Source organism: Pleurodeles waltl, chromosome 3_1 (genome assembly GCF_031143425.1).
Source record: "Pleurodeles waltl isolate 20211129_DDA chromosome 3_1, aPleWal1.hap1.20221129, whole genome shotgun sequence".
In the NCBI taxonomy this organism is placed as follows: domain Eukaryota; kingdom Metazoa; phylum Chordata; class Amphibia; order Caudata; family Salamandridae; genus Pleurodeles; species Pleurodeles waltl.
Genome location: NC_090440.1, coordinates 858,824 through 882,259, shown reverse-complemented (window position 1 = coordinate 882,259; position 23,436 = coordinate 858,824). Strand labels below are relative to the sequence as shown.

The 23,436-nt window shown below is 48.5% G+C and overlaps 1 long non-coding RNA gene across 1 annotated transcript in view; it reads left to right on the top strand.

Moving 5' to 3' along the window:
- LOC138285951 (uncharacterized) overlaps positions 1 to 17,295 on the top strand; it is a 79,837-nt gene extending 62,542 nt beyond the window's left edge. Inside the window, exons 2-3 of the long non-coding RNA XR_011201664.1 lie at positions 674 to 705; positions 17,220 to 17,295. This is a non-coding gene — a long non-coding RNA (uncharacterized lncRNA). The remainder of the gene's footprint in view (positions 1 to 673; positions 706 to 17,219) is intronic.
- The last annotated feature ends 6,141 nt before the right edge of the window (positions 17,296 to 23,436 follow it).

The following is a 23,436-nucleotide window of genomic DNA, read 5'->3' as shown; positions in this document are numbered from 1 at the left end:
TGGCACCCCGCTTCTCCCACACCTGTAACTTCACCCGAGGGAGGGTGGATCATAATGGGCTTTGCAAACAGTCTCTTCCCTTTTTTTCCATTTTTTTTTCAAGGAGGTCAGTGTGTCGATGGCCCCCACACAAGGACAATGGGGGGGAGTGGGATATATGGTAGCTTCAAATTGGCACCAGCCAGTGGCATAAAATTGGCCCCCAGCCCGTGTTGCAGGCTGAGGTGAGCTCCAGGTGCCTCCCCAGGCACAGTACACTGACTGGCTCTGGGAGGTGGAGACCACTTCCATATAATTTTCAGGGGGGATCCTCAAGTTTCTTTACGCCACTGGCACCACTGCCCCTCCCACCCCCTGTAACTGCAGCCGAAGGATGGTGGAAGAACCTGGGCTTTGCAAACAGCCTATTGCCTTCAAGGCGGTCCGGGTGTCCATGGTAGTCTCCAGAGGTCTGTACTTCACAGATTGTTATGCTTTGTGTACTTATAAAGCACCATCACCATATGTAGGGCAGCCCTCTCTGGGCAGGTATGTTGTTAGGACCACAAGTTACAGCTATTACATGTATGTCACAATTCAGTTGAATGTTAAGATTTAAGGGGCAAGTTGAGGTTGAGCAGGTTTGCTTGTGCATTTTCCTAACCGACCTTCTGTTTCCTCTCTTCCCATCCAGCTCTGGCGGCAACGCTTCCTCTGCTTGGTGGGGTAAGTACAAGACGTGAGCACTGAGACCCTGAGGACAGCACCAGCCGCTCTGACTGCACGTTTAACTTCATGATGTTTATTGAGGTTTTGAGTACTACACCATTCAAGAGACTGAAAGTAATCTAAACAAATTAGGAAAATTACAGATAAATAGACATACCATAGACAAAGGACTGCCATCTTGATAAATATATCAATCAATTTACAATCCAGTCAAAATATAAATGAATAGACTGAAGGAAGGAATATTAAAGTATCCCTGATTATGTATCATTAACAGTGAATTGACCCAGATAACTAAAAAAAACCTGTGGTCTTCACATGTGCAGTCACATTTCATGTCACATGAGGGTGCCCCGGTGAGATCTTGCAGGGAGCTCCAGGTGGTGTCTCCTCAGTACAATCCTCTTTGCTTCCATCTCATTTATATGTTACCTTGAGTCATCATGAAGTGGTCACTGTGTTCTGTAGTGTCCTCTTGGACTTTATTCTAGACCTGATGTCAGATGGTCACTCTGGGATAAGCCTAGCAGGAGACACAACTCATGGCCCACTCTTGGGGTGTCAGATGGTCACTCTGGGATGAGTCTGGGAGGAAACACAACTCATAGCCCACTCTTGCTGGCAGGTGGTCCCTCAGCTTCGGCAGGGTTATTGTGGAGATGAAAATAGTAGAATGGGTTTGGGATGAGTCAGAGTGGGGATGGAGGATAGATTGATACATACATGACACATGGTGATGGGTAGACAAAGTAAAGCTTACAAGAGAGTACATTTATATTATTTTTTAAATTATTTTTAATTTTTGTTTTATATATATATATATATATATATATATATATATATATATATATATATATATATGTATACATTTTGTAATCATTATTTTTCTTTTTCTTTAATGTATTTATTCATTATTATTTTTTTTACTTGAATTTACTTATTTATAATTTGAATTTTATTTATAGGTTTTATTTTATTTATTTTTATTAAATTGATTCTCTAGTACAGTAGGACTAGAGTAATAAATAAATAGATATGTAAAGACATAGTAAGGGAATATATGTTCAAGGAATATAATAACGGGTATTATGATATGAGAAGAAAAAGAGTATTGTATAAACACAGACTTTCAAGATTGAAGTTAATTAATAAGTGCACTTTTCTAATATTTATTTATCTTTCCTCAATTTATGAATAGGGAAATGCTTATGATAATAAAACATTTGATCATTGTGATATAAAACGAGAGCCGGGATTCATAAGTATCTAATATTACAACTTATCTATGAGCTATGCAATGACCTATGAACATGTTAAGCACAGAATAACATACACATATATATGTAAATACACACACACACACACACATGCATACACACACATATACACACACATAAATATATATATATATATATCTATCTATCCGTGAGTAAATATACATATGTTAAACAGGTTTAAAGTATATGTGTATAATAACAATACATCTTTCCTAAAGAACTATACATATCTAGAATAAACACATAATTAGATTATAAATATTTATCAACACAGGCATATGCAGATCATTGCTGTTTAAATATGGTGGTTATGAACTTATATTTGTGGATAATGAATTTCATAGTTTGGCTGCTTGCACAGGGAAGGATGTACCACCTAGTGTCTTAAGGCAGGGTGCCAATCTTGAGCGGAGGTTTCTTTGTTGAATGTATTTGGTTATTTTGTTTCTGATAAAACGTGGTCCTGTTCCATGTATAGCTTTGTGGGTGATACAAAGCAGCTTGAAGGTGGATCTTCTGGCAACGGGTAACCAGTGTAGTGCTCTCAAGGCAGGGGAGATGTGGGCTTTACCTGTAATAGTATCCTGGCAGAGTTCTGAATGCGTTGTAGTTTTTTCATAAGAGATGATCCATGGCAGAGGCTATTGGCATAATCCAGTTTGGATAGTACAAGAGAGTTAGTAGTCTGTACCTTGTGTAGAAATCTGAGGTGGGGGAAGATGCATTGCAGAGTCTTCAAGGTGTTAAAACTTGATTGTGCTAATTTGTCCACTTGGGCATTCATTGTTAACTTGGAGTCTGTGGTAATTCCAAGGTTTTTAACTTCCTTGGATAGTTGAGGAGGTGGTCTGAGATCATCAGGCCAGGTGCACAGTGGGTCATTATTTTTCCAGTCACCACATATGAGTATTTCCCTTTTGGGAGCATTTTGTTTGAGATGGCTCCAAGTCATCCACTGATGAATGGCTCTGAGGCAACTGAAGATTTGTGACTTTTCAATGTCTTTGGGGCATTCCAATTTAAGTTATATTTGTGTGTCATCTGCATAGTTGTAGCATGTGAGTTGAAAGTCATTGATCAGTTCTGGTAATGATATCATGTAGATGTTGAAAAGCAAAGGTGAGATGATTGATCCTTGGGGGACCGCTGCTTTTGTGAGGTACGGTTTGGACGAGAAGGGGGGAGAATAGATAATGTTAGTTCTGTTTTGAAGGTAGGATGTAATCTAGTCAAGAGCAGTCCCTTCAATGCCAGCTAAATGGAGTCTTTGAATTAGGGTGCCATGGTCAACTGTATTAAAGGCAGCTGAGAGGTCCAAGAGAATTAGTGCAGCAACTCCATTGCGGTCGACTGTCTTTTTAAGATCATCCCAGATTGCTATCAGTGCCGATTCAGTGCCTCTTCCTGGGCGGAATCCAGTTTGGAAGTCTGAAAGTATGGAATTGTCTTCAATGAAATGTGACATTTGGGCGAATGCTGCTCTTTGTATCAGTTTGCCCAGGAGAGGTCCATTTGTGATTGGTCTGTAGTTGTTGGGGTCCTGCGGGTCTAGGTTTGTTTTCTTTAATAACAGTCGTATGTATGCCTTTTTTTGGTCTACAGGAAAAGTTTCTGTAGTTAAAGAGTTGTTGATGATTCTTCTTACAGGTATGACAGCAGAAGTAGATAAAAGAATGTTCTTGAAGATGTGTGGTGGACGAGGGTCAAAAAGGCAACCGGAAGCCTGCTTGCTTTGACCAAATCCATAAATTCACTTTGTGATATTTGTTTGAAGGACTGTAGAAGCTGGGTTAGTTTATTCTTAGAGGGGATGGTAGGAAAGGGGTTGGTGCTGATGGTTTTCTTCTGTTTTAAAAAGGAGTCCAATGTGTCTGCCTTGGTTGTGTAATGAGTTGCCAGTTTGTTTGTGAAATCTTGAGTAGTGGGATGACTTCCATCATGTATTCAGGTGTTTGAAATTCATTGAGAATTTTATAATATTCTTTGGTTGCAGATTTGGCATTTTGAATTCTGTCTGAGTAGTACCTTTTTTTTTTAGCTTTTTTGAATGATGATTTGTATATTCTGTTAAGTTTGTGTAGCTGCAGTTTGTTTTGAATGTTGTTTGTTTTGGGCCCGGTCCGCTGCAACCTTCTGATTTGTTGCTTTATCTTTTTAAGTTCTGTGTTTCTCCAAGGCGTTGGTTTTCTTCTGTCTTGTTTAGTTTTATGTATCAAAAGCTTCCTGTAGCCACTCATAAAGTTTTGGAATACAATTAATTGTATCTAGATTTGTGATGGCTGTTAGTTGTGTTTCTAAGTCATCAAAATTGAGTTTGCTCAATGGTCGATAGGTGCATATATGTAAGTAGCAGTGGGGTGTGTTGATTTGTGGTGTTTTATGCCAGAAAGGTATCAATGGTGGTCTAACCATGTGATTGGCATGATGCTATGAATGGTAACTAGTTCAGGCTTAGCAAAAATGACATATATGATGTGTCCAGCAATGTGTGTGGGATTGTGTACAATCTGATGGATGTTCAATGCGACTAGGCCAGTGGTGATAGCTTTTGGATGGGGCATATTGGGGCTGTCAAACCAAATATTTAGGCCCCAAGAATGCATAGGTTTGAGTATAATGTAATAAGGTTTGAGACTGTATCTAGAAAAGCATCTGGGAGTGCTGAGTTGTTGGGTGGAGGTCTGTAAAGGAGGAGAAAGTTACAGGAGGAAGCTGGAGTAGGGAGGCATCTGGTGAGGAGGACTTCAGAATCTTGTATAAAAATGTTGTCTGTTTTACTGAGATTTATTGCTTGTTTGAATATAATAGCTAGTCCTCCTCCTCTCTTGCCTATTGCCCGGCTTTGTGTGATGGTTTGATAGCCCAGAGGAACGGCTTCATGCAACAGTGGGGCCATGACATCTTCCAACCATGATTCTGTTATGAATAGTAAGTCAGGTTGTGTGTGTGTGAGCAGGCCGTAGATGTGGTGCTTGTTTTTTTTAGAGTGATCAAGCATTTATGAGCTGGCATTTTAGAAAAAGTGTGTTAGTGGCGGTGTTGTTTTGTTTAGAAGGGTGAGCAGTATATGTTGAGCTTGTAGCAGGTGTGTTGTTAGTTGTGATAACTGTGTATGAGGGTCACAATAGTTCTGTTTTTCCATATAGTGTTCCACTTCTAGCAGGCTTAGGGGGCATTTTGTTGGGTGTTTGTGTGTCGGTGGTGGACTTGGTGGCTGAGAGACTAAGACACAGAGTCTACAGTAAATAGGCACGAGTAGCAGCAGAAAACACTTAAACAAATAATAAGATTTCCCAGAAAAGTCTGAGGTCTCCTAGGAATCATTGATCACTGGGCTATATTGGGGCACAGGGAAAAAGCTGGGCTAACAAAATGGAGGTGGCTGTGTTTGGGTTCTCTCCACAAACTTTAAAGGGCCAGAGCAGGTGTGGGAGGAGGGCTCAGGTTGCCTGCATCACAGAGAGCCAATCAGCAGGCCCCTGTGGGAGGAGAGGAGGGAGCTGCTGCTCTATTCTGAATCTCCTTGGATACAAACAGGCTGAATCCACTCTTCCGAGCTAGCAGGGTCTACTTTCCAGGTCCTGAAATACTGCCTGTTGCCATTCATGAATTTGGCTTTTTCAAGGCAAAAACAGGTCATGCAGACAGTTTCTAAACACAATTTAAATCACAGAAACAGATTAAGCAGTCTCCTGAGCCACTGGGGTGTATGTAGCCTTTTTACTTAAAAAAGGGGGAGGTGGGGCGCTTTATGCAGTCTTTTGCCACAGACTAGGAGGGAAAATTCAAACAGTCCCGGCTTAAAAACAGCACTTTAAAAAGGCCAAGTTGCCTGAAACACAGAGAGTCTACAGTAAACAGGCACGGGTAGCAGTAGAAAACACATTTAAACAAATAATAAGATTTCCCAGAAAAGTCTGGGGCTCCTTACCTAGGTCTCCCTCCTAGGAATCTTTGATCGCTGGGCTGTATTAGGGCACAGGGAAAAATCTGGGCTCACAAAATGAAGGTGGCTGTGTTGGGATTCCCTTCACAAACTCATATTCATGTATGTAACATCCTGGAAGAAATCTTCATCACAAGGACCTCTTGAGTCAACTCCTGGCCCGCCGAGGCATAGTCCATGGATTTCAGACACATCTCACAGAGATGGAGCATGAAGAGAAAAGCCTGTCAGGAAAAAAAGACATAAAACCAAAAAACAAAGCATTGACAAAGCCAATGAGTCTAATTTCTGAAAGACTTAGCTATTTATATATTTAGATTCCTTATAAAGCAACTGTTACACATATTTTAGAGTCCCCTGGCTTTGCAGGGAGGACCTCACATAAACTAGAAAGTTACAAAGATAAACAGCAGAACGAACCTTAGACAGGCTGCAGAGACTTCTGAGGTAAGACAGAAACTAATGAAAGAACAACCAAGTTTTAAGAAGCTTTCTGAGTTTAAACGGGCTGGGTTTAGTTCGGTCTGAGAGAGCGGACAGGCACTGACCTCACCTCTGCCTCCAGTTTTCCTCCGTCCTGGGTCTGTTATGGACAATACGGGGTGTCATGGACTCTGTGGGAACAGCGGAATGAAACAAGGGACTTTGTAGAGCATGGGTACTCACAGTCATGTTCCAAGGGGCTAAGATGTCTGCGTTGTAGTGTGAGCGAGGGGCGACCTCATGCCAGTGGGAGGGGGGCCTCGAAGGGATGGGGGAGACCAGGGGGTGGAGGGGTACAGCAGGTGTAGGGGAAGGAAAGCTTGTGTATCTAGTGGCTGAAATGAACTAAACAATGTGGAACCAGAAAATCTGGAATAATTCCTGGCTTCCCCACTTGGTCAAATTGTACGATCCTCGGCAATTGTTTAATTCACTTTCCCTTCTTTTTCTTCATTATCAAACACGAGGACCTGTAAATACGTGACTTCAGGACTTGAACTTTAGAAAACCTTCTCTTGTGTTTCATTTAAAAAAACTATAATGTTTGTGTGTAATAGCAACCCCGGCCCCCAGAGGGTGCACATAACAATGGACTTGCCTCTTAGTTCACTATCGGCAGTGTTGTCAGGGCGGGGGGCATGGGCGGGGGGCATGACCATGAATGTTTCTAAATTCGTGTGTGAAAACTGTCTCTTTAAAAAAATATACTTTTCAATGCACTGATATAATCTGATTTACTAAGGTGAAAGGTTTCTGCATTTTAATGAAATACACTTTTGAATTGTGAAGAGACTATCTTCATTTTACAGGTTTGCTGCAAGGTTTCTTTGTAAATGAAAGAGCTCCTGAAGTTAGGTGGTGCCGGATACCCTAGTTACTTCCTTTCTTTAACTGCAAGTAACTTTAAATAAATGCTTGTGCATGTATTTAACACTGAGTCGAGTAACAAGCAGCCCAGTGCTGCTGCTGACCAGGGGCCGCACATATAGTTCAGGAAAGCTGCAAGCGCCCCCGGGCCGTACTATAGGTCAGGAGAGCCGCAAGCGCCCCCCGGGCCGTACTATAGGTCAGGAGAGCCGCAAGCGCCCCCGGGCCGTACTATAGGCCAGGAGAGCCGCAAGCGCCCCCCGGGCCGTACTATAGGCCAGGAGAGCCGCAAGCGCCCCCCGGGCCGTACTATAGGCCAGGAGAGCCGCAAGCGCCCCGGGCCGTACTATAGGTCAGGAGAGCCGCAAGCGCCCCCCGGGCCGTACTATAGGTCAGGAGAACCGCAAGCGCCCCCGGGCCGTACTATAGGCCAGGAGAGCCGCAAGCGCCCCCGGGCCGTACTATAGGCCAGGAGAGCCGCAAGCGCCCACGGGCCGTACTATAGGCCAGGAGAGCCGCAAGCGCCCCCCGGGCCGTACTATAGGCCAGGAGAGCCGCAAGCGCCCACGGGCCGTACTATAGGTCAGGAGAGCCGCAAGCGCCCCCGGGCCGTACTATAGGCCAGGAGAGCCGCAAGCGCCCGCGGGCCGTACTATAGGCCAGGAGAGCCGCAAGCGCCCCCCGGGCCGTACTATAGGCCAGGAGAGCCGCAAGCGCCCACGGGCCGTACTATAGGTCAGGAGAGCCGCAAGCGCCCACGGGCCGTACTATAGGCCAGGAGAGCCGCAAGCGCCCCCCGGGCCGTACTATAGGCCAGGAGAGCCGCAAGCGCCCACGGGCCGTACTCTAGGTCAGGAAAGCCGCAAGCGCCCCCGGGCCGTACTATAGGTCAGGAGAGCCGCAAGCGCCCCCCCGGGCCGTACTATAGGCCAGGAGAGCCGCAAGCGCCCCCCGGGCCGTACTATAGGTCAGGAAAGCCGCAAGCGCCCCCCGGGCCGTACTATAGGTCAGGAAAGCCGCAAGCGCCCCCCGGGCCGTACTATAGGCCAGGAGAGCCGCAAGCGCCCACGGGCCGTACTATAGGCCAGGAGAGCCGCAAGCGCCCACGGGCCGTACTTTCGGTTGCTACATGGCCACCGCAAGAGGAGAGGAATAAAGAGGTAAGAGGACAGAAAATTAAGGCACTGGTCATGTGACATTGTAGAGTTCTTAGCCACATCCAGGGAACGCCCTCACCTCTCGCGTTCCGGCAAGATTCAAACAAGGAAGCAGAGGATGTCTCCAGCTGGGTCCGGACAGCAGGAACTTTCTGGCAGGATGCAAATGCAAGGCACAAACTAAGACGTACCTGAGGAGGGAGTGGGGTAAAAACAATAACGGCCTCGTTTACAAGACCTTGGCACAGGACGGCGCCTCAAGTGGCTCGTTGCGCACCCTGCGCCACTGGGGAAGGGCAGAAATGTGCCATATCTACAAGGTACAGCACATTCATGCCCTCTCCCCCTGCCCTAGCGCCCACACCGCTGCTTGGTGCCAACGCAGGCATCCGTGCACCATGGTGCAGGCAGCAAAACATTCCTGCACAAAAGCAATCACAAGAGGTGTTTTCGTCTTTCTATATGTGACCTGGCACCTGGGAATGGGGTACCTAGGGCAAATAATGGGCTGCGTCACCCCCTCTCTTTCACTGTATTCTCGTGGCCCCTGGGACCTTTACATGCTCAGGGAGGGGGAACTCCCCTTAAGAAATACACCAGACCCCTGGGGATGGGGCCAACGGTGGCTCATGGAAGGACACTGCATGCCCCCTAACCCTCCAAAACTCAACAGACCCCAGGGGATGGAGTCCCCGGGGCACAAATGGCCCAAATAGGGTGGCTGCATGCCTCCTCCCCTTGAAAAATGCACTGGGCTGGGGGGATGGAGTCACAAATCAGCCCTGGTAAGGGGGCTGTGTGACCCTCTCCACTTGCCAGGCCAAGTAGGGGGTGAGGCCACTAGGGCAGAAATCCGCCTGGGGGGGCACACATCCACCCTCCCACTAAAAATAAATGATTTCTCCCCCTGGAATGTGGCCCACTCTGTGGACGTTTTTGAAAAACAAACGTGGGAGCAAAAACATTTTTGACCCCACCAGGCCTAGAGGTCAAGGTATTGCAACCCTGTCCCCTCATGTCTTTTTAATAATGCTCAAAAACCTTGTATATCTAGGGACACAGAGCTTCCGCAGATCTCGACAGATCTCAATCTGAGACATGATTGGCTGCCACCACCTGAACCAGGAAGTGGTGCTAACCATTTTAGGATGAATGATGAATTTAAAAAAGCCCCAGGGGTAATGGGGTCCCTGGGTGCACATTGGCCTGGGGAGGGGAGACCACATGTCCCCCTCCTTTTCATTTTTTATGGCTGGGCCCAGGTAGAGGGGTTCCCCAGGGCCACAATCAGACCGGGAATGAGGGAGTATGCCTCCCTCTCAATTTGCTATATGGATGTGCCCGGGGGGATGGGGTCCCTGGGGAAGTAATTGACCTGGGAACGGGGGGCTCCATGCTTCCCTGCCAGGTTGCCTGCATGTGGTGGGTGGGCCACAGGGCTGGGTTGCAGGCCGCCCCCCACCAGAGTATGCCCAAAGGCTATTTCAGGCACTTGGTTGGGTGCCTGTGACCAACCCCCACCGCGCACAGCTGAAGGGTTGGGTGCTTACGGTGGTTTGGCTGCAGAGCCTGGCTGTAGCAGCCCTGCAGTTGACCCCCTGTTGCACATGGCTAAAGGTCATGCATGGTGTGGGTTTGGGTGCCTACTGGGGTTGGCTGCAGGGTCTGGCAAAAGAATAGGCCCTGCGGCCAACCTCCTGACATGCCCGGCCGAAGGCTGTGCACAGTGAGGGTTGGATTAACAAAGATAATTAATTATAACTTAATGTTTAAAAAAAACTAGAAATTCACTAAAAAAAAACAAAAGTTACAGGAATGATACACACACAAAATCATAGAAATTCAACAGTTATAGCTATAGTACGAGATATAGCTTTCTTAGGGTAAGAGTTTTAGTTTCTTGAGCAAAGTATATCTATAACTGTTGAATTTCTATTTCTGGTTTTGTGCGAGTAAAATCTGAACGTAACTATAACTTTCCTGTAATCTTTGGGTTTTTAATGAATATACATGCATATATATTCTCAAACCTGTTGTAGGAAAGTACCATCTTGCCTGGCATGTTACCCCCATATTTCACTGTATATATGTTGTTTTAGTTGTATGTGTCACTGGGACCCTGCCAGCCAGGGCCTCAGTGCTCATAAGTGTGCCCTGTATGTGTTCCCTGTGTGATGACTAACTGTCTCACTGAGGCTCTGCTAACCAGAACCTCAGTGGTTATGCTCTCTCTTTGCTTTCCAAATTGTCACTAACAGGCTAGTGACCAATTTCACCAATTTACATTGGCATACTGGAACACCCTTAAAATTCCCTAGTATATGGTACTGAGGTACCCAGGGTATTGGGGTTCCAGGAGATCCCTATGGGCTGCAGCATTTCTTTTTCCACCCATAGGGAGCTCTGACAATTCTTACACAGGCCTGCCACTGCAGACTTTACCACTGCACTTAAGTAACTTATAAGTCACCTATATGTCTAACCTTTACCTGGTAAAGGTTGGGTGCTAAGTTACTTAGTGTGTGGGCACCCTGGCACTAGCCAAGGTGCCCCCACATCGTTCAGGACAAATTCCCTGGACTTTGTGAGTGCGGGGACACCATTACACGCGTGCACTATACATAGGTCAGTACCTATGTATAGTGTCACAATGGTAACTCCGAACATGGCCATGTAACATGTCTAAGATCATGGAATTGTCATCCCAATGCCATTCTGGCATTGGGGAGACAATTCCATGATCCTCCGAGTCTCTAGCACAGACCTTGGTACTGCCAAACTACCTTTCCCAGGGTTTCACTGCAGCTGCTGCTGCCAACCCCTTCTGGGGTCCAGCCAGGCTTGGCCCAGGAAGGCAGAACAAAGGACTTCCTCAGAGAGAGGGTGTTACACCCTCTCCCTTTGGAAAAAGGTGTCAGGGCTTGGGAGGAGTAGCCTCCCCCAGCCTCTGGAAATGCTTTGTTGGGCACAGATGTGCCCAATTCTGCATAAGCCAGTCTACACCAGTTCAGGGATCCCCCAGACCTGCTCTGGCGTGAAACTGGACAAAGGAAAGGGGAGTGACCACTCCCCTGACCTGCACCTCCCCTGGGAGGTGCCCAGAGCTCCTCCAGTGTGCTCCAGACCTCTGCCATCTTGGAAACAGAGGTGCTGCTGGCACACTGGACTGCTCTGAGTGGCCAGGGCCAGCAGGTGACGTCAGAGACTCCTTCTGATAGGCTCTTACCTGTGTTGCTAGCCTATCCTCCTTCCTAGGTAGCCAAACCACCTTTTCTGGCTATTTAGGGTCCCTGCTTTGGGGAATTCTTGAGATAACGAATGCAAGAGCTCATCAGAGTTCCTCTGCATCTCTCTCTTCACCTTCTGCCAAGGAATCGACCGCTGACTGCTCTGGACGCCTGCAAAACCGCAACAAAGTAGCAAAGACGACTACTGCAACCTTGTATCGCTGATCCTGGGGCCTTCTTGACTGTTTTCCTGGTGGTGCATGCTGTGGGGGTAGTCTGCCTCCTCTCTGCACTAGAAGCTCCAAAGAAATCTCCTGTGGGTCGACTGAATCGTCCCCCTGCAACCGCAGGCACCAAAAGACTGCATCACCGGTCCTCTGGGTCCCCTCTCAGCACGACGAGCGTGGTCCCTGGAACTCAGCAACTCTGTCCAAGTGACTCCCACAGTCCAGTGACTTTTCAGTCCAAGTTTGGTGGAGGTAAGTCCTTGCTTCCCCACGCTAGACTCCATTGCTGGGTACTGCGTGATTTGCAGCTGCTCCGGCTCCTGTGCACTCTTCCAGGATTTCCTTCGTGCACAGCCAAGCCTGGGTCCCCGACACTCTAACCTGCAGAGCACGACCTCCTGAGTTGTCCTCCAGCGTCGTGGGACTCCCTTTTCTGACTTCGGGTGGACTCCAGTTCACTCTTCTTCAAAGTGCCTGTTCCGGTACTTCTGCGGGTGTTGCCTGCTTCTGTGAGGGCTCCTAGACTTGCTGGGCACTCCCTCTGTCTCCTTATCCAAGTGGCGACATCCTGGTCCCTCCAGGGCCACAGCAGCATCCAAAAACCCTAACCGCGACCCTTGCAGCTAGCAAGGCTTGTTTGCGGTCTTTCTGTGTGGGAAGACCTCTGCAAGCTTCTTCACGACGTGGGACATCCATCCTCCAAAGGGGAAGTTCCTAGTCCTCTTCGTTCTTGCAGAAACCAAAGCTTCGTCCATCCGGTGGCAGCTTCTTTGCACCCTCAGCTGTCATTTCCTGGGCATCTGCCCACTCTCGACATTGTCGCGACTCTTGGACTTGGTCCCCTTGCTTCCCAGGTACTCAGGTCTGGAAATCCACTGTTGTTGCTTTGCTGGTGTTGGTCTTCCTTGCAGAAACCCCCTATCATGACTTCTGTGTTCTCTGGGGGTTATAGGTGCACTTTACACCTACTGTTCAGGGTCTTGGGGTGGGCTAGTTTTCTAACCCTCACTGTTTTCTTACAGTCCCAGCGACCCTCTTCAAGCTCACATAGGTTTGGGGTCCATTCGTGGTTCGCATTTCACTTTTGGAGTATATGGGTTGTGTTGCCCCTATACCTATGTGCTCCTATTGCAATCTACTGTATCTTTACATTGCTTGCATTACTTCCTTTTGCTATTACTGCATATTTTTGGTATTGTGTACATATATCTTGTGTATATTTGGCATCCTCATACTGAGGGTACTCACTGAGATACTTTTGGCATATTGTCATAAAAATAAAGTACCTTTATTTTTAGTATATCTGTGTATTGTGGTTTCTTATGCTATTGTGCATATGACACCAGTGGTATAATAGGAGCTTTGCATGTCTCCTAGTTCAGCCTAAGCTGCTCTGCTATAGCTACCTCCTATCAGCCTAAGCTGCTAGAAACACCTCTTCTACACTAATAAGGGATAACTGGACCTGGCACAGAGTATAAGTACCCCTTGGTACACACTAAAAGCCAGGCCAGCCTCCTGCAATTCCACTTTTGGAGTATATGGTTTGTGTTGCCCCTAGGCCTATTGTGTCCTATTGCATCCTATTGTATTCTACAGTGTTTGCACTATTTTTCTAACTGTTTACTTACCTGATTTTGGTTTGTGTGTATATTTTGTGTATTTTACTTACCTCCTAGGGGAGTATATCCTCTGAGATATTTATTTTTAGTAACTGAGTATTGTGATTCGTATGATACAGTGCTATATGATATAAGTGGTATAGTAGGAGCTTGCCCATCCATCTGGTAATAGAGTCATGCAGTGACGCATCCACCGGGCACCCAATCATCTGGTAGTACAGTCATGCAGCAAAGCATCCACTGGGCACCCGTCCATCTGGTAGTACAGTCATGGAGCGAAGCATCCACCGGGCACCCATCCATCTGGTAGTACAGTCATGGAGCGAAGCATCCACCGGGAACCCGTCCATCTGGTAGTACAGTCATGCAACAAAGCATCCACTGGGCACCCGTCCATCTGGTAGTACAGTCATGCATCGAAGCATCCACCGGGCACCTGTCCATCTGGTAGTATAATCATGCAGTGAAGCACACACTGGGCACCCATCCATCTGGTAGTACAGCCATGGAGCGAAGCATACACCGGGCACCCGTCCATCTGGTAGTACAGCCATGGAGCGAAGCATCCACCGGGCACCCGTCCATCTGGTAGTGCAGTCATGCAGTGAAGCACACACTGGGCACCCCTCCATCTGGTAGTGCAGTCATGCAGTGAAGAATCCATCGTGCTGCCATCCATCTGGTAGTACAGTCATGCAGTGAAGCACACACTGGGCACCCGTCTATCTGGTCGTGCAGTCATGCAGTGAAGCATTTACCGGGCACCCATCCATCTGGTAGTACAGTCATGCAACGAAGCATACACCGGGCACCCGTCCATCTGGTAGTGCAGTCATGCAGCGAAGCATCCACCGGGCACCCATCGATCTGTTAGTGCAGTCATGCAGTGAAGCATACACCGGGCACCCGTCCATCTGGTAGTGCAGTCATGCAGCGAAGCATACACCGGGCACCCGTCCATCTGGTAGTGCAGTCATGCAGTGAAGCATCCCCCGGGCACCCGTCCATCTGGTAGTACAGTCATGGAGCGAAGCATCCACCGGGCCCCCATCCATCTGGTAGTACAGTCATGCAACGAAGCATCCACCGGACACCAATCCATCTGGTAGTACAGTTATGCAGCGAAGCATCCGCGGGCACCCATCCATCTGGTAGTGCAGTCATGCAGTGACGCATCCACGGGGCACCCGTCCATCTGGTAGTACAGTCATGCATCGAAGCATCCACCGGGCACCCATCCATCTGATAGTACAGTCATGCAGTGAAGCATCCACCGGGCACCCATCCATCTGGTAGTGCAGTCATGCAGCGAAGCGTACACCAGGCACCCATCGATCTGTTAGTGCAGTCATGCAGTGAAGCATACACCGGGCACCCGTCCATCTGGTAGTGCAGTCATGCAGCGAAGCATACACCGGGCACCCATCCATCTGGTAGTGCAGTCATGCAGTGAAACATCTACCGGGCACCCATCCGTCTGGTAGTGCAGCATGCAGCGAAGCACACACTGGGCACCTGTCTATCAGGTAGTACAGTCATGGAGCGAAGCATCTACCGGGCACCCATCCATCTGGTAGTACAGTCATGCATCGAAGCATCCACCGGACACCAATCCATCTGGTAGTGCAGTTATGCAGCGAAGCATCCACGGGCACCCATCCATCTGGTAGTAGAGTCATGTAGTGACGCATCCACCGGGCACCCATCCATCTGGTAGTACAGTCTTGCATCGAAGCATCCACCGGGCACCCATCCATCTGGTAGTATAATCATGCAGTGAAGCATCCACTGGGCACCCGTCCATCTGGTAGTATAATCATGCAGTAAAGCACACACTGGGCACCCATCCATCTGGTAGTGCAGTCATGCAGCGAAGCATCCACCGGGCACCCATCGATCTGGTAGTGCAGTCATGCAGTGAAGCATACACTGGGCACCCATCCATCTGGTAGTGCAGTCATGCAGCGAAGCATACACCGGGAACCCGTCCATCTGGTAGTACAGTTATGCAGCGAAGCATCCACCGGGAACCCGTCCATCTGGTAGTACAGTCATGCAATGAAGCATCCACTGGGCACCCGTCCATCTGGTAGTAGAGTCATGCAGTGAAGCATACACCGGGCACCCATCCATCTGGTAGTGCAGTCATGCAGCGAAGCATCCACCGGGCACCCATCCATCTGGTAGTACAGTCATGGAGCGAAGCATCCACCGGGCACCCATCGATCTGTTAATACAGTCATGCAGCGAAGCATCCACCGGGCACCCGTCCATCTGTTAGTACAGTCATGCAGCGAAGCACCCACCGGACACCCATCCATCTGGTAGTGCAGTCACGGAGCGAAGCATCCACGGGGCACCCGTCCATCTGGTAGTACAGTCATGCATCGAAGCATCCACCGGGCACCCATCCATCTGATAGTACAGTCATGCAGTGAAGCATCCACCGGGCACCCATCCATCTGGTAGTGCAGTCATGCAGCGAAGCGTACACCAGGCACCCATCGATCTGTTAGTGCAGTCATGCAGTGAAGCATACACCGGGCACCCGTCCATCTGGTAGTGCAGTCATGCAGCGAAGCATACACCGGGCACCCATCCATCTGGTAGTGCAGTCATGCAGTGAAACATCTACCGGGCACCCATCCGTCTGGTAGTGCAGCATGCAGCGAAGCACACACTGGGCACCTGTCTATCTGGTAGTAGAGTCATGGAGCGAAGCATCTACCGGGCACCCATCCATCTGGTAGTACAGTCATGCATCGAAGCATCCACCGGACACCAATCCATCTGGTAGTGCAGTTATGCAGCGAAGCATCCACGGGCACCCATCCATCTGGTAGTAGAGTCATGTAGTGACGCATCCACCGGGCACCCATCCATCTGGTAGTACAGTCTTGCATCGAAGCATCCACCGGGCACCCATCCATCTGGTAGTATAATCATGCAGTGAAGCATCCACTGGGCACCCGTCCATCTGGTAGTATAATCATGCAGTGAAGCACACACTGGGCACCCATCCATCTGGTAGTGCAGTCATGCAGCGAAGCATCCACCGGGCACCCATCGATCTGGTAGTGCAGTCATGCAGTGAAGCATACACCGGGCACCCATCCATCTGGTAGTGCAGTCATGCAGCGAAGCATACACCGGGAACCCGTCCATCTGGTAGTACAGTTATGCAGCGAAGCATCCACCGGGAACCCGTCCATCTGGTAGTACAGTCATGCAATGAAGCATCCACTGGGCACCCGTCCATCTTGTAGTACAGTCATGCAGCGAAGCATCCACCGGGCACCTGTCCATCTGGTAGTACAGTCATGCAGCGAAGCATCCACCGGGCACCCATCCATCTGGTAGTAGAGTCATGCAGCGAAGCATCCACCGGGCACCTGTCCATCTTGCAGTCATGCAGTGAAGCATACACCGGGCACCCATCCATCTGTTAGTGCAGTCATGCAGCGCAGCATACACCGGGCACCCGTCGATCTGGTAGTAAAGTCATGGGGTGAAGCGTCCACCGGGCCCCCATCCATCTGGTAGTAGAATCATGCAGTGAAGCGTCTATTGTGCAGACATCCTGGGGAGTAGTTAAACAGCTTGTCAGACCTGGTGTTTCTGGTTAGAAATCAATGAACTTTAAAGTACACTTGTCATAGACTTACCCATTTTTCTTTTTCTTTCTCTCTTCTACGTCACTCATAGGCTGGTGCTCCTGTTGTGGTAAGTCCTGTTTCCATTTGCCTAAATTCTTGCACTGGGACTATAAATCTGGTAAGCCATGAACCAGGATATTGTTATACAGTTTTACATGCAAACTATACTCATGACAATAACTTCAAACATGGAGGTTTTAAAATGCTCATTCGACTCCCTGAGTCCTTGATGTTCAGTGTTTTTAGAAGCACGGAGTCCCTGAGTGTGAAAGGTGTGGTTGTGTAGCTGTGCTCTCTCTAACTTCAGATGTTGTTCTTGTTTACATAGTTATTTCATGATGTGCTTTGTGGCTTGCATAGTACTCCCTCACTCCTCCTTTGACATTGTCTGACCATGCGTGAAGACGGAAGGTAGGGCCACTCACTCTTCATGGAATGATCATCACATGTGCCAGGTTCACCATCAGCCACCCTCTTTAAGTAATCTAGGTATGATGTCTTTAAAGGGGTCTTAGGAGAATTACAAAGTAGAGACACCCTCCTGCACTGATGGCTTTGACGCTTGACCGGATCCACACTAAATCCAAACAAAGAGATGAAATAACAGCATACAGTAGAGTTGTCCAGTGAGTGTAGGAGGCTGGCCTGGCTTACAGTGGGTACCTGATGGTACTTACACCTTGTGCCAGGTCCAGTTATCCCTTATTAGTAGATTAGTAGTGTTCTAGCAGCTTAGGTTGATAGAGGTTGCTATAGCAGAGCCGCTTAGGCTGAACTAGGAGACATGCAAAGCTCCTACTATACCACTTATATCATATAGCACTATGTCATAAGAATCCCAATACTCAGTGTTACTAAAAATAAAAGTACTTTATTTTAGTGGCAATGTGCCAAAAATATCTCAGAGGATATACTCCCTTAAGAGGTAAGTAAAATACACAAAATATAAACACGAACCAAAATCAGGTAAGTAAACAGTTAGAAAATGAGTGCAAACCCTGTAGAACACAATAGGATGTAGTAGGCCTAGGGGCAACATAAACCATATACTCTAAAAGTGGAATGCGAACCACGAATGGACCCCAGGCCTAATGTAGTGTGTAGAGGGTCGCTGGGAGTGTAAGAAAACACTAAGGGTGTCCAAGATACCCCACCCAAGACCCTGAAAAGTAGGAGTAAAGTTACCCTACTTTCCCAGAAACACACTAAAGTTCTGAAAATGCAACAACTGACTGCAAAGCACTGAAGACGGATTCCTGGACCTGAGGACCTGTAAAGGTAGAGGACCAAGTCCAAGAGTCACGCAAGTGTCCGGGGGGCAGGAGCCCACTAAATCCCGGATTAAGGTGCAAAAGGGCTGCCTCCGGGTGGAAGAAGCTGAAGATTATGCAACAACGAAAGATGCCAGGAACTTCTCCTTTGCACAGACGGTGTGCTGGAGGATGCAGAGTTATTTCCATGCAGAAAGACCACAAACAAGCCTTGCTAGCTGCAAGAGTTGCGGTTGAAGAAAATGGATGCTGCCCGGGCCCAGGAAGTATCAGGGGGTCGCCCCTTGGAGGAGGAGGCAGAGGGGGTACTCAGCAGTACAGAGAGCCCATGCAGAAGCAGACAGCACCCACAGAAGCACTTGACCACGCGTTCAAGAAATCTGAGCATAGCGGTCGTCTCAACACTACAAAAGAGGGTCCCATGAAGTCAGTGGTCCACTCAGCGCATTGAGCAATGCAGGATGGAGTGCTGGGGACCTGGGCTATGCTGTGCATGAAGGAGTCCTTGCAAAAGTGCACAGAAGCCCTAGCAGCTGCAGTTCATGCAGTACAGAGGATTACTGTCTGGCGTGGGGAGGCAAGGACTTACCTCCACCAAATTTGGACAGAAGGACCACTGAACTATCAGAGTCACTTGGATCCAGCTCCTGTGTTCCAGGGACCATGCTCGTCGAGATGAGGGGAGACCCAGAAGACCAGTGAAGCAGATGTTTGGTGCCTGCGTTTGTAGGGGGAAGATTCCGTCGACCCAGGGGAGATTTCTTCTTAGCTTCCAGTGCAGGGTGAAGGCAGACAGCCCTCAGAGCATGCAACACCAGGAAACAGTCAAGAAAGCTGGCAGGATTAGGCGCTACAATGTTGCTGGTAGTCGTCTTGCAGGCGTCCTGGAGCAGTCAGCGGTTGATCCTTGGCAGAACTCAAAGAGGGAGATGCAGAGGAACGCTCAGTGAGCTCTTGCATTCGTTATCTGACGTGAAACACAAAGGAGAGACCCTAAATAGCCCTAAGAGGAGGATTGGCCACCTAACCAGGTAGCACCCACGGGAGTCCCAGGCCATGGGAACAAACAGGATGCAGAATGCGGTTGCTGCAGCACTACAAAAGAAGGTCCCATGCCGATGGAGGACAACTCAGCGAGTTGGGCATCACAGGATGGAGTGCCAGAGACCTGGGATACACTGTGCACAAAGGATTCTTGGAAGAAGTGCACAGAAGCCCAAGGAGCTGGAGATGACGCAGTTCACCGGGGTAATGTCGCAACACAGGAAGGCAAGCTCTTACCTCCACCAAAGTTGGACAGCTGGACCTTAGGTCAGTGTGGGTCACGTTGGTCCACCACCAGTGTTCCAGGGAGCACGCTCATCGTCAGGAGAGGAGTCCCAGAGAACCAGTTATCTTCGCATAAGGGTGCCTGCACGAGCAGGGAAGTGACTCTGTCACTCCACGGAAGGTTCCTTCGGTTCTTTTGGTGCAGGGTGAAGACAGGAAGTCCTCAGAGCGTGCACACCTTGGAAACTGTTGCAAATGCTGGCTGGAGCTGAAGTTGCAGGTCACAGGAGTCGTCCTGGATACTTTGTTGAAGTTATAGCGGTTCCTGGAGCAGTCTGCGGTTGATCCGACAGTCTGAAGCTGAAGCAGAGGATGCCTTGAGGAGTCTTGCAAGCTGAATCTGAGAAAACACCCAGAGAAGAGACCCTAAATAGCCATGAGAGGGGGATTGGCTACCTACCCAGATATGCACCTATCAGGAGGGTTCTCTGACGTCACCTGCTGGCACTGGCCACTCAGAGGTCTCCAGAGTGTCCCCACACCTTGGAATCCAAGATGGCTAACGCCAGGGACACACTGGAGGAGCTCTGGACACCACCCCTGGGGTGGTGATGGACAGGGGAGTGGTCACTCCCCTTTCCTTTGTCCAGTTTCACGCCAGAGCAGGGACTGGGGGTCCCTGAACTGGAGTGGACTGGCTTATGCAAGGAGAGCGCCATCTGTGCCCTTCAAAGCATTTCCAGAGGCTCTGGCAGGATACCCCTCCCAAGCCTGTAACACCTATTTCCAAAGGGAGAGTGTGTAACACCCTGATCTCAGAGGAAATGCTTTGTTCTGCCTTCCGGGGGCTGAGTTGCTCAGACCCCAGGAGGGCAGAACCCTGTCTGTGAGGTGGCAGCAGCTGGAGCTGTAATGGAAACCTCATAGAGCTGGTTTGGCAGTTCTGAGGGTCCATCGTGGAGCCCCCAGGGTTCATGGGATTGGCCTCAATACCAGATTTGGATTGGGGGTCAATTCCATGAACTTAGACACCTCACATGGCCATATTCGGAGTTACCATTGTGAAGCTACATATATGCACTGGCATATATGTAGTGCACACGTGTAATGGTATCCCTGCACTTACGAAGTCCGGCGAATTGGCCCTGGACAGCGTGCGTGCACCTTTGCTAGTGCAAGGGTGCCCTCACACTTAGTAACTTTGCACCTATACTTCAGTAAATGAAGGCAAGACATATAGGTGACTTAAAAGTTACTTAAGTACAGTGAAAATGGCTGTGAAATAATGTGTGCATTAATTCACTCAGGTTGCAGTGGCAGTCCTGAAGAAAGGTTTGTCTGAGCTCCTTATGGGTGGCAAAAGAAACTCTGCAGCCCATAAGGATCTCCTGGAACCCCAATGCCCTGGGTACCTAGAGACCACATACTACCGACGTATAAGGGGGGTCCAGTGTGCCAAAAGGAATTGGAATATGGAGTCACTAAACTATAGTGACTAATTTGGATGTAGAGAGAGCATAAGCACTAGAGTTCTGGTTAGCAGAACTTCAGTGACACAGTTAAGCATACTGACAACACACACATTAGGCCACAAAAGATGAGCCCTGGGGTCCTGACCAGCAGGATTCCAATGATACAGGCAAAACACACTGACAAACAGGCAGAAATTAGGGGTACCATGCCAAGAAAGATGGTGCTTTTCTACAAGTGCCGCCATCATTTGCACACAATGGGGGTTTGATTTCCTGATGGACATGTTGTGCAGCTCACAAATGGTCAGTATCAGCAGACCGTCTCCCACATGAACCTCTTTGTCTTTCGACGTTTGTACAATAATCTCAGATCTCTTCTGCCATCATACCCATTGGCTCCTGAGGACTTCCCTCCATTAACACGTGGTGATGGATGTGGGAGGTGAGAGCTTGATTTCTAGGCTGTATCAGCTATGCCTTGGCTTACATTGTCGGACATGACAATGTGAGTTTGAGAGGTGTGGACAGAATAGCAGGGCATTCCTCTTACCGACAAGGTTTGGACTTACTGATGCACCCAGACTCAGTGCATCTCAGTAAATTTTCTGCACAAACTATTACATGTAAAATTTCTTCTCTGCTGTTATCTTTCGCTGTTTGATATTGTTACATTCGACCCTGACAGAACTGACCATTGCACTAAATGCCACTCTCCAGAGGCAGACTTTGCCCACCGAACCTGATCCTGCCCGGAGACCTCCCTCTACTAGGCCTCTGTTTTCAGGCTCATCTCTGCCATGCTGCATATTGATTTACCCCTCGATCCTCTCTTTGCTCTCTTGGGATACACCAGGGATGTCCCGCATTTGACACAGAGCCCTGCCTCCATGGCCCTCCTGTGGCTCAAGAGTATGACATATTGTGATGGTCAGCATCAATTATGCACTCTTGTAGCCCCCCATGTCTCGACGCATAGATATTTGGCTGCCCTTTTGAGACCATCTATGTACCCTTCAACATGGTCGTTGGACTAGTCTTGCCCCCTCTCATACATCTGCTGGTTCATAACCTCCTGAACAATGCCTCCTCAATGCCGCTATTTGCTGCCCTATTACCTGCGATGGCTCTTCTTTTTTTTTTTTTTTTTGCAATATGTTGGTGATGTGAACTATTCCAGCTGCCACTTGTCTGTTTGTTATTCTTGAAAAATCAATAAAACAATTTTTTTTTAAACTGGGCTTCAAAGAGAGCAGGGCAATAAGGAATGCCAGCCAGGCCAAACCTCTCTTCCTGTACCCCCAGCCAGATGGCAGGCCCAGGAATGGCATTCACAGAAGGTCTGGAAGGGTAGTGTTAATTGAAATGAGCCACACAAATAGGTTGGTTTAGCCAAGTCTTACTCTCCTGGAAGGGAATCCTCTAGCTTCAATTTTAAAAGTGTATTGCTTTTTAGGACAAGAATATGCCACACTTTGGATGAAGTTGTCATGCCTTTGGGTGCCATCCTGTAGCTCATTGCACAGTGGCATCCCTAGATCATTGAATAAATATGTGAGAGTTGCACAGCAACTCAGGTCTGCTGCCTGAAACTACAAGGTGAAGAAGGACTGCCCTGCTGGAGCCCTGGTCTGCACCCCAAAGTAGTGCTCTCTGAAGAACTGCTCCTACTGAAAACTGTAAACTACAACCCTGAGGACTTTGCTTTCCTTCCAAAAGGATTGAAGAGGGGACAGAGCTTCTCTGCACCATCTTTCTCAAGGAGTCCCCAGCCTGGAGTGCGTCCAGTGGACGTTTAAGGATTTGGCCAGGTGCATTGTGGGCACTGTGGTTCCAAAGTTCCAAGGACGATGTCAGACCTTCTAGACCCTTGGATTTGTGGTTTGGACACTTTGAATCCTCAAGGAGAACTTGGAGCCACTTTTGGAAAAAGCTCCATAAGTGGACTGACCCAGATGTCGAGAGTAAAGTTGACTACCTTAAACTGCGACCCGGCCTGAATCTCAGGTTTGCCCCACTGAAAGCTCCAGGGACTTCCAGGATTTGACCAGGGCCTCGAGGAGAAGCAATCTGATGATATTGCATCGAAATTGGCTTGCTGGAGAGGACTGTATGACGTCTAGATAAATCATCCAGGAAAGTTTTAAGCCCAAAGGTAACATTTTGACTGAGGCCTCCTGCTCAGTGTATCGGAGCAGGGCTCCATCGTGGTCAGCCTCAAAGTGTGAAGTGGTCCGGGTGTATCGCAAGCAGATGT